At 47.1% G+C, this 12,790-nt stretch overlaps 1 long non-coding RNA gene across 1 annotated transcript; it reads right to left on the minus strand.

The window, feature by feature from the left end:
• Positions 1-12,140: 12,140 nt before the first annotated feature.
• LOC123489145 lies at positions 12,141-12,561 on the minus strand. Its single transcript, XR_006660461.1, has 3 exons — positions 12,528-12,561; positions 12,378-12,436; positions 12,141-12,274 (listed from the first exon to the last, which is right to left on the minus strand). It is a non-coding gene; the product is annotated as an uncharacterized LOC123489145 (long non-coding RNA).
• Between the last annotated feature and the right edge of the window lie 229 nt (positions 12,562-12,790).

Raw genomic sequence — 12,790 nt, forward strand, 5'->3', positions numbered from 1 at the left:
CCTCTGCGGAAGCATAGTCCCCTCAGCCTAGGAAAGTGCTCTGGCAACCCAATGGTGGAACAACCTCAGACGGAAGGACAGGGAGTACTACCCACCTTCCGGAGACATTTGAAACACTTTAAGGAATATGGGATAGGATAATAACCTTCTACAAAAAAAAAAAAATGATTTAAAAAGGAAAAGAAAATAACAAAAAGAACTAATAATAAAAACATTGTAAAGTGGATATAAGGGTGAAATGCACTATTTTAGGGAAGTCGCTCGATAAGAGCGACAATGATGGTAAATGAGTAAGTATGATGGCTTTTGGAGATGGTTATATGACAGACATTTAAATGGCTAGAAAGGGGAAACAAACCCATGTTGACAATACTTCCATCTATTAGTAAATAATAACAAAGTTAAATAGAATGGACAAGATATTGGGGATTAGTGAAGTAAATTTTCAAAGAGACTATAAGTTAAACATAGTTAATCACAAATGACAAGCACTTAGCCAGGGTAGTAAAATAGTTAATCTTTGTTGCTAGGAGGAAACTAATGTTCCTCACTGGTGTAGTATGGCCCTGCCTGATGCGGGGAACCGGGGTGGAAGCAGTGGGTGAAAGAGATGTTTCCATCGATCTGACTGAACCTGCCTCCTAACAATTGTTACATTATCAGTGACTGAAAACCAGACTGCCTGCCTTTTGCCTCCCCCCGTAGGCATATTGAAGGAGAGGGGTTAAAATTGTTCAGACTATAAGTTAAACACATTTTTCAGTAGACTATAATTTAAAAAGTACGTTAAACATATTAAATCATTAAGATATAAAGTAAACATAGTTCATCACAATGACAAGTAGTAAGACTAAGTGGTACAGAGTGGACGTAGAAGGAAGAGGCAGAACAGAGCCAGGAGATGGACCTGGGAAGGGGCCTGGGAATGGGTCTGCTAAGTGTGTGGGAAATATACAATGATGAGAACTGTATATGGTTGAGAATTGATTATGGTCAGAAAACGGACTGCCATGTTTAAACCATGTTTAAGATGATGATATGTTTAAGAATAAATAGAGCAGAGCCAGGGAATGTGGTCTGTTATTTTTTATATGACAGGGCTTGGTCCGCTAATTGTTTCAGAAACGGAATATAGAAAGAGGAGAATTCAGATTTCACCGCTATTATAAAATAAGGAAGTGAGTGGAGGGTCAAAAGGTGGAAAACGGAATCAATGGTGGAGGGAACCAAAGAGGGAGGGATTGGAAAGTAAAATGTATGTAAAATGAGTAAGATGAAACTGTATATAAACTGAGAGTGAGAGGTGGAAAGGGGAGATGCTCTGCAGACCAACCTTTGGCCTATTATCGTGTAATAAATATCTTTAATTCTACAAAAACTCTGAAAGTACTTAGATTTTTAAAGAAGTATAAAGACATGATTTTCTAATCAGTTAGCTACACATGCCTACGTATAATATAGCCGAAGTCGAAGTTTATAAACACCTTAACTCAAATATATTTAAACTAGTTTACAATTCTGAATTAATTGTAAATTTTGTTTAGAGTAGGATACACTTTATTTAAGAATGAAATGTAGAATAATAGTAGAGAGAACAGGACAGCGGGAGTTACTCACCACCTTCCGGAGACATTTTGAAACCCCACCTCTTGAAGGAATACCTGGGATAGGATAAAGTAATCTCCACTTACCCAACCAGTAAATGTCAGAATAATAGTAGAGAGAATGATTTATTTCAGCTTTTTATTTATTTCATCACATTCCCAGTGGGTCAGAAGTTTATATACACTAATAGTATTTGGTAACATTGCCTTTAAATTTTTAATTGGGTCAAACGGATATTCACAAGCTCACAAAGGGTGGGTGAATTTTGGCCATTCCCCCGACAGAGTTGTGTAACTGAGTCAGGTTTGTGAGGACCCCTTGCTCACACACGCTTTTTCAGTTCTGCCCACATTGTTATTGATTGAGGTAGGGCTGTGATGGCACTCCAATACCTTTGACTGTGTCTTAAGCCATTTTGACACATTGGAATGGGTATGTATTTTGGAAGACCATTGGTGACCAAGCTTTAACTTCTGACTGATGTCTTGAGATGTGCTTCAATATACAGTGAGGGAAAGAAGTATTTGATCCCGCTGGATTTTGTACGGTTGTCCAAACAAAGAAATTATAGTTATAATTTAATGGTAGGTTTATTTGAACAGTGAGAGACAGAATAACAACAACAAAAATCTAGAAAAACGCATGTCAAAAATGTATAAATTGATTTGTATTTTAATGAGGGAAATAAGTATTTGAAATCAGAAAAGATTTTTTGATGATAGGAAAGAGTTGAGATAGAGCACCCCCCCAAAGGAGTGTCAATCTCAGCTTGTTACCTGTATAAAAGACACCTGTACAGAAGCAATAATCAATCAGATTCCAAACTCTTCACCATGGCCATAAGACTCCAAAGAGTTCCAAGGATGTCAGGGACAAGATTGTAGATCTGACACAAGGCTGGAATAGGGTAAAGAATTGCAAGCAGCTTGCGCGGGAGAAGGTGATAAAACAGTGGTGGATTATTTGAAAAATGGAAGAAATAAAAATAACTTAATCCCTTAGCGTCATGCAAGATCTCATCGGATTGAATGATATGAGAAACGGTGAGGAATCAGCCCAGAACTACACGGGAGGATTTGTCAATGATTCAAGCAGCTTGGGTCCATAGTCACCAAGAAAACAATTGGTAACACACTAGGTGAAGGACTGAAATCCTGCAGCGCCAAAGCCCTAAAAGACATATAAGCGGAAGTTTGACAATAACATTGAATGATTCAGAGGAGAACTGGGGAGAGAGGTGTGGTGATGAGACAAAATGAGCTTGATCAACTAAGGGAGGAGGAGAATGCTGCAAGACCCCAAGAACACATCAACCGTGAAGCATGGAGGTGGAAACATCATTTTTGGGGATGCTTTTCTGCAAAGGGGACAGGACAACTGCACCGACATTGAGGGGAGGATGAGATGGGGCCATGTATCGCGAGATCTTGGCAAACAACCTCCTTCCCTCAGTAAGAGCATTGAAGATGGGTGGGGCTGGGTCGCATGAAACGAAGAAACACACAGCCAGGGCAACCTAAGGAGAGGCTGCAAGAAAAGATCTCAAGGTCTGGAGGGCTTTAAGTTCCAGACCTGGAAACTAATAGAAAAAATTTGAGGGGAGCTGAATAAAGCGCCAGAAGAAGATGGCTGCCATTTCCACAGCCCTCTAACCAATTGTACTATTATGTGTGTTTTTCCGCGAATATTTGTAATTTATTTTGTACATATATGTTTCTGCCATCGCCTCTATAACCAAAGAGAGCTTTGGATATCAGGACAGCGATATCACGGTATTGAGAAGACTTAAAGAAGGATATTTAAGACCCGATTACAAGCAGATCCCCGGCATCTCGCAGTGAGGAAGAGACGGAGATATGTGGATCGAGATCCGGGGCCTTATGTAAGGAACTGACGGAACACAAAAACCTCTCCCATCAATCTATTAGCCAACGCTGGCAAAAAATGGGAGATTTAAGATTAGGTTATCCTACACACGGGACATTAAAAACTGTAATATCTTATGTTTCACTGGAGTGTGGTGAACGATAACAATGATAAATTCAGCTAGCAGGAGTAATGAGGACAGAATAGACTCCGGGAAGACGAGGGGGGTTGTGGTATATTTGTAAACAACAGCTGGTGCACAAAATCAAATATAAGGAAGTTAAGGTTGACATTGAGTAGAGTATTATGATAAGTGTAGAACACTATTTACAAGAGAGTTTATATTTTTATATGTTATTTACACCACAAACCAATGCTGGATTAATGATTGCAGAATTGAATGAGTTGTACAAGGCATTAATCAACAGGAAAAAGCTCATCAGATGCAGCGCTCCTAGTAGCCGGGGACTTTAATGCAGGGAAACTTAAATCTCTACCTCATTTCTAAGCATGTTAAATGTGCAACCAGAGGGGAAAAAAACTCTAGACCACCACCACACACAGAGACACATACAAAGCTCCCCTCGCCCTCCATTTGGCAAATCTGACCATAACTCTTATCCTCCTGATTCCTGCTTATAAGCAAAAACTAAGAAGCAGGAAGCACCAGTGATTCAAAAAAAAGTGGTAGATGACGATGCTAATAAGGACGTTTAAGCACAGACTGGAACATGTTCCGGGATTTTCAGACAGCATTGAGGAGTACACCAATAGTACTGGCTTATCAATAAGTGCATCGATGATGTGTAAATACAGAAATGGATTAAGAAAATCACGGAGCTAAAGGAGGTTAGGAAGAAACGAGAAAAAATCCCGCATGACTGGAACATAAACAGGCAAAGAGTCAATACAGGTTAAGACTGGAATCATACTTCACACTGGCTCTGACGCCGGCGGATGTGGTAGGGCTTGAAAACTATTACAGACTACAAAGGGAAGCACAGCCGCGAAGTGCCAGTGACACAAGCTACAGACGAAGCTAAACCACTTCTATGCTCGGCTTCGAGGCAAGCAACACTGAAGCATGGATGAGAGCACCAGGTGGGACGACTATGTGATCACGCTCTCCGTAGCCGATGTGAGTAAGACTTTTAAGCAGGTAAATTAACAAGTGTCGAGGAGCGATTACAGGAGTGTATCGAGATGTGGAAAACTGGCAAGTGTTTTCACTGACATTCAAATGTCCGATGAGTCTGTAATACAACATGTTTCAAGTTGACCACCATAGTCCCCGTGCAAGAACCCTAAGATAACCCCTGCCTAACATGACCACCGAAGCACTGACGTAGTAGCATGAAGCGCTGAAAGACTGTAGGTACATAACAGCATAATCCAGAAACCCTAGACCCAATCAATTTGCATACCCCCACAGATCACAGATGATGCAATCCCTATCGCACAAGTTCCACCTGGACAAGAGGGAACATCTAGTGAGAATGTATTATTGACTACAGCTCAGCATTCAACACCATAGTGCTCTAAGTATCAATAAGCTAAGGATCCTGGGGACTAAACACCCCCCTCCGCAACTGATCCTGGACCTGACGGGCACCAAGGGTGGTAAGGGTAGAGGGTGAACAACAATTGCACACGATCCTCAACACGGGGGCTCAGGGGTGCGTGGCTCAGTCCCCCCCATCCTGTTCACCATGACTGCATGTAGCGAGGAACGACCCAACACCATCATTAAGTGGAGAACAACAGGGTAGGGATAGACAACATGAGACAGCTATAGGGAGGAGGTAGGAGATTGGCGTGTGGTGCAGGGACAACAACCCTCCCTCAACGTGACCAAGACAAAAGGGAGATGATTGTGGACTGAGAGGAAAAAAAGAGGACTGAGCACACCCCCATTCTCATCGACGGGGCTGTAGTGGAACAGGTTGGAGAGCTTCAAGTTCTTGGTGTCCACATCACCAACGAACTATCATGGTCCAAACACACCAAGACAGTCGTGAAGAGGGCACGACAAAGCCTATTCCCCCTCAGGAGACTAAAAAGATTTGGCATGGGTCCTCAGATCCTCAAAAATTCTACAGCTGCACCATCGAGAGCATCCTGACGGGTTGCATCATCCGCCTCGGTATGGCAACTGCTTGGCCTCTGACCGCAAGGCACTACAGAGGGTAGTGCAGTACTGCCCAGTACATCACTGGGCCAAAGCTTGCCTGCCATCCAGGACCTCTATCTACCAGGCGGTGTCAGAGGAAGGCCCTCAAAATTGTCAGGAAGACTCCAGTCACCCTAGTCATAGACTGTTCTCTCTGTTAGCACGGCAAGCGGTACCGGAGTGCCAAGTCTAGGTCCAAAAGACTTCTCAACAGCTTCTACCCCCAAGCCATAAGACTCCTGAACAGCTAATCATGGCTACCCGGACTATTTGCACTGCCCCCCACCCCATCCTTTTTACGGCTGCTACTCTGTTAAGTATTTATGCAAGTCACTTTAACTCTACCCACATGTACATATTACCTCAACTACCTCAACTTAGCCGGGCCCCTTTATTCATTGATATGCAACGGTACCCCTGTATAACATATAGCCTCCTACTTTGTCACTTTATTTTATTGTATATATAGCCTCCCTACTGTCATCTTTATTTCACTTCTGCTCTTTTTTTCTCAACACTTTTTGTTGTTGTTTTTATTCTTACTTTTTGTTTAAAATAAATGCAGACTGTTGGTTAAGGGCTGTAAGTAAGCATTTCACTGTAATGTCTGCACCTGTTGTATTCGCGCATGTGACCAATAAAATTTGATTTGATTTGATTTGATTTGATTTGAAAACCCGTATTGCCCAGCGACAGCCCCGAAACCTGAAGGATCTGGAGAAGGTCTGTATGGAGGAGGTGGGCCAAAATATCTGCTGCAGTGTGTGCAAACCTGGTCAAGACCTACAGGAAACGTATGATCTCTGTAATTGCAAACAAAGGTTTCTGTACCAAATATTAAGTTCTGCTTTTCTGATGTTATCAAATACTTATGTCATGCAATAAAATGCAAATTAATTACTTAAAAATCATACAATGTGATTTTCTGATTTTGTTTTAGATTCCGTCTCTCTCACAGTTGAAGTGTACCTATGATAAATATTACAGATTCCTCTACATGCTTTGTAAGTAGGAAAACCTGCAAAATCGGCAGTGTATCAAATACTTGTTCTCCCCACTGTATATGGTGGTAAGTTTGTGCTGACAGACCATCAGCCTCTTGTGAAAATACTAGACCAAAAACAGGAGTTCCAGCTCCAATAGCAGCCAGACTCCAGAGGTGGGCGTTAGATACTAGCTGCATATAAGTATGAAATACAATACTTCAGCTACAGCCACGGTAGAGACACTCCGGGAATGTTCTCAGCCTACGGGTTAGTTGAGGAGTGTGTGTTTCAGACAATGGGCGCAGCTGGTGTCAAAAGAGATGGAGACATTCTTCTAGTTGAATGGGGTGAAATACATCAAGTGGGTTGTGGGTTCGTTTCCCACGGGGGCCAGATGAAAAAAGTATACACTCACTAACTGGTGGTCGCTCTGGATAAGAGCCGTCTGCAAAAATGACTAAAACGTTTTTTAAAATGTTTTTAAAAAGTTGCCTCTGTATTGTGCAGCTTCAATGGAGTGAAAAGCAGAGCAACTTTGTACAGAATCTACAACAGGCTCTAGAGAAGGACAAGTCATCAGGACGGTTGGCACAGTATAGTGTGGACAACTTTCTGTTTGCCTACAGGAATACGCCGCATGCCACAACTGGAAAAAACTCCAGCAGAGTTGTTCCTAAAAGACTGGTTAGAACAAGGTTATCATGGTTAAACCCAGATTTTCAGCGACATGCAGTCTAAGATACAGGACAAGGGGGTGGGCAAGAGTCTTCGTTTTTTTCAGTCGGAACTTAAACAAGTGCTTGTCCGAGATTACCGGGAGGAGACAGAGAGAAATGGGTACACAGGGTTGTGAAAAGGGTACTTGGTCCTGGAACCTACTTGATGATGCAACAAAATGAGAAGACCTGAATGTGTCAGGGAGTGAGAACATCTCTGATTGGGAACTTGGACACTACGACTGTGATGGGCACGCATACAGAGACACAGATTGTGCCAGGCCGTGAGCCTGAGGGTTCAGGGAGCGTCATGAGAGGCCATAAAGGGTCAGAAGGCCTTCGGGACCAGTTGGATCTGTAAACAGGTTGTATATGAGTTGATAAGTGAAAAACTGTTTTGGAAAACCCATGATGTTTTCCAGAGGAAGTGGGAAATTCCGGGGAGGAGTGTGGTGTGTTGAGAAATGTATGTGTTAATGAGTTCTAGATTTTAAATGGTTGCAAATAGTCAATGGGATTTTGTATGCAGGGGTTGAGTTCATTTGAATTAACAAATGAAAATGGAGTTTCCGTTCTTGCATTGAAGTGATTGGATTAGGTGATGCAAGGAGCGGTGAAAGTTCAATGTGTTGGGGAGCTGGGCTGAAGACCACTGTAGAGAGTGGTCGACTGGAATGTGTTAAGGAGAACATTAAATAAATCAGTCTCTGTTTATTATACAGTAAGTACGCTTCTGAGTCTTCAGTAAAAGGACCCAGCATCTTAGGATGCAACACCCTGTATTCATGAATAAACAGAATATTCCTCTTTTACTGTATATGGGTTAAATGGAATAGTATCTGAAATATGGACACTGACTGCATGCCTATAACCTCACATGTAGATATTAACTTCTGCAGAATTATGGTTTTACTGCAGTGAAATGATATAAATCTAATTTTAAATTGTCTTGGGAACACGAGTGGATAAATATTTCTATCAGCATCTCTGGGAAAATGCGAATGCACGTGTAATGCGTTATCCCTGACTCTCTCGCAAGCAGACAGCATTTTAACCACATAAAATAAGCACCCAAGACAAACTGGAAGTTCCCATTCTCAGCTTCTCATTTCCACGGTTGGAGTTACAGCGTTCTACCTGGTCCCTAAATATATAATTTTAACGGTATTTGATTACTAATGCACATTTTCAATGTAAAACGTCAAGTGAGCACTACTTTAGTCTTCTGGGGCAACACGATAATGACAGAAGCTGCATCTACTAAACTAGAGTAGACAAATAGCCCTACCTAATGTCAGAAATAAGCAGAAGCTTTGCTCATATTAGGGGGAAGTAGCCATTATTGAATAGGCTAAATTGTGGATTGGAATGCGGCAGGTAGTCTACTTTGACGTGATTTGTTTGACAGATAAACACAGCACCCATGATATGCGAAACGGAGCCTGCACAGACGGGATAAGGTTTTTACATCGCCACAGTATCCCCGTCATCGATCAGCATATTGCAGGCATCTCGTCCAGGATTCTAGATAACCGAGGATAAGCTTTTCAGGTTATTGTAAACGGATATGTTTATAAGGGCCAACGTCAACTGAATAAGTCAATATCCGAAATAATAACGGGATATTAGTGTGCATGTAAACGTGGCTCTAATGTAGAGCCAATCTGGAATTTAACAAAATATTTGAAAACCAAATGATTAGGAACTGAAACCACATTCGCCTACTCACAAACTCCACTGGCAACCAACACTGTTCGCAATCAGCAAGCCAAAAGGTAGACATTAAAGAACTCAGTATTTCAAACACAAGTAGGCACTTGAATTTAAAAATATTTTATTGTTCAAGTAATGCAGGAGGAACTCCCCTGGCCGAATCAAACGCAAGACAGTGGAACAAAAGAAAGCGTCAGCAAACAACTCAGTATTGTCATCATTTCCGGTTATTTAAATCAAGTACTACCATTGGAGCAGCCAAAGGATGAATCACCATATAGGAATTCTGTTGATAAATAATTAGTACAAAAGGACTACAAAATCAGAAACAAAGTTCAGATGAGTGAAAAGTTGTACTGCATCCCAGGAGCCTTTCCTTGGTGGGGTTCCCTTTAGCAGGTTGGGGAGAGTTTACCAGGTGGGGATATGCTGCGTTCAGAGATGCTGTAACATCACTACAGTCATTGGGAGCATCTCTGCAATCCAAAAGGTATAACCTCCCAGGGGTGTAGCAGGTTGGGAGAAGACAGTTTTGCCATTCTCATAAATCGATTTGTAACTAGATTGGAATGAGAACAGACTGTTCAACGATGTGCCTTGAGTGCTACTGTAGCTGACATCTTGAGTGCTTTCATTGTCACCGACATCGGACCCAACATCCTGAGAACCATCACTGCTGCTAAAATCCAAGTTGCTTGAGAAGTTGGCCCCTCCTGTTCAAGGCCTGTCGCCTGCCGAGGCAAGGCGCGCCTGTCGCTTCTGCCGAGGCAAGGGCGCCTGTCGCTCTGCCGAGGCAAGGGCGCCTGTCGTCTGCCGAGGGGGCAAGGGCGCCTGTCGCTTCTGCCGAGGGGCAGGCGCCTGTCGCTTCTGCCGAGGCAAGGGGCCTGTCGCTTCTGCCGAGGCAAGGGCGCCTGTCGCTTCTGCCGAGGCAAGGGCGCTCTGTCGCTTCTGCCGAGGCAAGGGCGTCTGTCGCTCTGCCGAGGCAAGGGCGCCTGTCGCTCTGCCGAGGCAAGGGCGCCTGTCGCTTCTGCCGAGGCAAGGGCGCCTGTCGCTCTGCCGAGGCATGGCGCCTGTCGCTTCACTTAAGGTATTTGGGTCAGTCGTTGCTGAGGGGCCGGGTGCCTCTGTTGCCGAGGGGGCGTTGGGGCCGGGTGCCTCTGTTGCCGAGGGCCGGGTGCTTCTGTTGCCGAGGGGCCGGGTGCTTCTGTTGCCGAGGCGTTGGGGGCCGGGTGCTTCTGTTGCCGAGGGGGCGTTGGGGCCGGGAGCTTCTGTTGCGAGGGGGCGTTGGGGCCGGGTGCTTCTGTTGCCGAGGGGCGGTTGGGGCCGGGTGCTTCTGTTGCCGAGGGGCGTTGGGGCCGGGTGCTTCTGTTGCCGAGGCGTTGGGGCCGAGTGCTTCTGTTGCCGAGGGGGGGGTTCGGGGCCGGGGTGCTTCTGTTGCCGAGGGGGCGTTGGGGCCCGGTGCTTCTGTTGCCGAGGGGCGTTGGGGCCGGGTGCTTCTGTTGCCGAGGGGGCGTTGGGGCAGGTGCTTCTGTTGTTGCCGAGGGGCGTTGGGGCCGGGTGCTTCTGTTGCCGAGGGGCGTTGGGGCCGGGTGCTTCTGTTGCCAGAGGGGCGTTGGGGCTGGGTGCTTCTGTTGCCGAGGGCGTGGGGCGGGTGCTTCTGTTGCCGAGGGCGGGGGGCCGGTGCTTCTGTTGCCGAGGGGGCGTTGGGGCGGGTGCTTCTGTTGCCGAGGGGCGTTGGGGCCGGGTGCTTCTGTTGCCGAGGGGGCGTTGGGGCCGGGGTGCTTCTGTTGCCGAGGGGGCGTTGGGGCCGGGTGCTTCTGTTGCCGAGAGGGGGCGTTGGGGCCGGGTGCTTCTGTTGCCGAGGGGGCGTTGGGGCCGGGTGCTTCTGTTGCCGAGGGGCGTTGGGGCCGGGTGCTTCTGTTGCCCCGGGGGGCGTGGGGGTCGGGTGCTTCTGTTGCCGAGGGGGCGTTGGGGCCGGGTGCTTCTGTTGCCGAGGGGCGTGGGGCCGGGTGCTTCTGTTGCCGAGGGGCGTTGGGGCCGGGTGCTTCTGTTGCCGAGGGGCGTTGCCGGGCAGGTGCTTCTGTTGCCCGAGGGGCGTTGGGGCCGGGTGCTTCTGTTGCCGAGGCGTTGGGGCCGGGTGCTTCTGTTGCCGAGGGGCGTTGGGGCCGGGTGCTTCTGTTGCCGAGGGCGGTGGGGTGCTTCTGTTGCCGAGGCGTTGGGGCCGGGTGCTTCTGTTGCCGAGGGGGCGTTGGGGCCGGGTGCTTCTGTTGCCGAGGGGCGTTGGGGCGGGTGCTTCTGTTGCCGAGGGCCGCGTTGGGGCCGGGTGCTTCTGTTGCCGAGGGGGCGTTGGGGCGGGTGCTTCTGTTGCCGAGGTGGGCGTTGGCCGGGTGCTTCTGTTGCCGAGGGGCGTTGGGGCCGGGTGCTTCTGTTGCCAGGGCGTTGGGCAGGGGTGCTTCTGTTGCCGAGGGGGCGTTGGGGCCGGTGCTTCTGTTGCCGAGGGCGTTGGGGCCGGGTGCTTCTGTTGCCGAGGGGCGTTGGGGCCGGGTGCTTCTGTTGCCGTGTGGGCGTAGGGGCGGTTCCCTTTGTTGCCGCGGGGCGTAGGGGCCGGTTCCCTATTGTTGCCGCGGGGCGTAGGGAGCGGTTCCCTTTGTTGCAGCGGGGGCGTAGGAGCCGGTTCCCTTTGTTGCTGGGGCGTAGGAGCCGGTTCCCTTTGTTGCCCTGCGGGCGTAGGGAGCAGTTCCTTTGTTGCCGCGGGGCGTAGGGCAGTTCCCTTTGTTGCCGTGGGGCGTAGGGAGCCGGTTCCCTTTGTTGCCGCGGGCGTAGGGAGCGGTTCCCTTTGTTGCCGCGGGGCGTAGGGAGCCGTTCCCTTTGTTGCCGCGGGGCGAGGGCAGTTCCCTTTGTTGCCGCGGGGCGTAGGAGCCAGTTCCCTTTGTTGCCGCGGGCGCAGGAGCGGTTCCCTTTGTTGCCGCGGGGCGTAGGGAGCCGGTTCCCTTTGTTGCTGTGGGGCGTAGGCCGGTTCCCTTTGTTGCCGCGGGGCGTAGGAGCCCGGTTCCCTTTGTTGCCGCTGGGGGCGTAGGCGTTCCCCTTTGTTGCTGCGGGGGCGTAGGAGCCGGTTCCCTTTGTTGCTGCGGGGGCGTAGGAGCCGGTTCCCTTTGTTGCTGCGGGGGCGTAGGAGCCGGTTCCCTTTGTTGCAATTTGGGGAAGATATCTATAGTCACCTAGGAAACGAGACAAAATGTCAAAAATAGTAAAATACCAGCATTTGAAGTTCTTGGAACTACACAAAAATAATGTTATTTTAACTGAATGTGTAGAACACACCTTTATGTGGAGGATAACAGGTTATCCCTACAATCAGCAGGCAACAAATCCAAGTAATTCTAAATAAAAAATAAACATCCTAATCAGTTAAACACAGCTACCTGTAAAACCTGAGAGACAAGGGAAACAAACTAGGGCGATACAACTTACCTCAAAGACAGACCAAAATTCACAGCCATTTTTTTCCCCCAAAAAAACAACACAGTATTCAGAACTAATGACAGCCAGAAGCCTTACCAGGAGATCCCCCTTATTATATCTGATTATCTTTTCTTGTTGCGCCTTATAAAGTAATCCTAGACCCTTCTAATCTGGCTGGTTAATTAGGGTACAGCTGCCAGCCACTGAACATCATTTCCATTGGTCCAACTTCCCAATTGGAGATTAGGTGCGCTTGATTTCATTCAGCTGGT

This window comes from Coregonus clupeaformis, unplaced genomic scaffold (assembly GCF_020615455.1).
Source record: "Coregonus clupeaformis isolate EN_2021a unplaced genomic scaffold, ASM2061545v1 scaf2796, whole genome shotgun sequence".
Taxonomy (NCBI): Eukaryota; Metazoa; Chordata; class Actinopteri; order Salmoniformes; family Salmonidae; genus Coregonus; species Coregonus clupeaformis.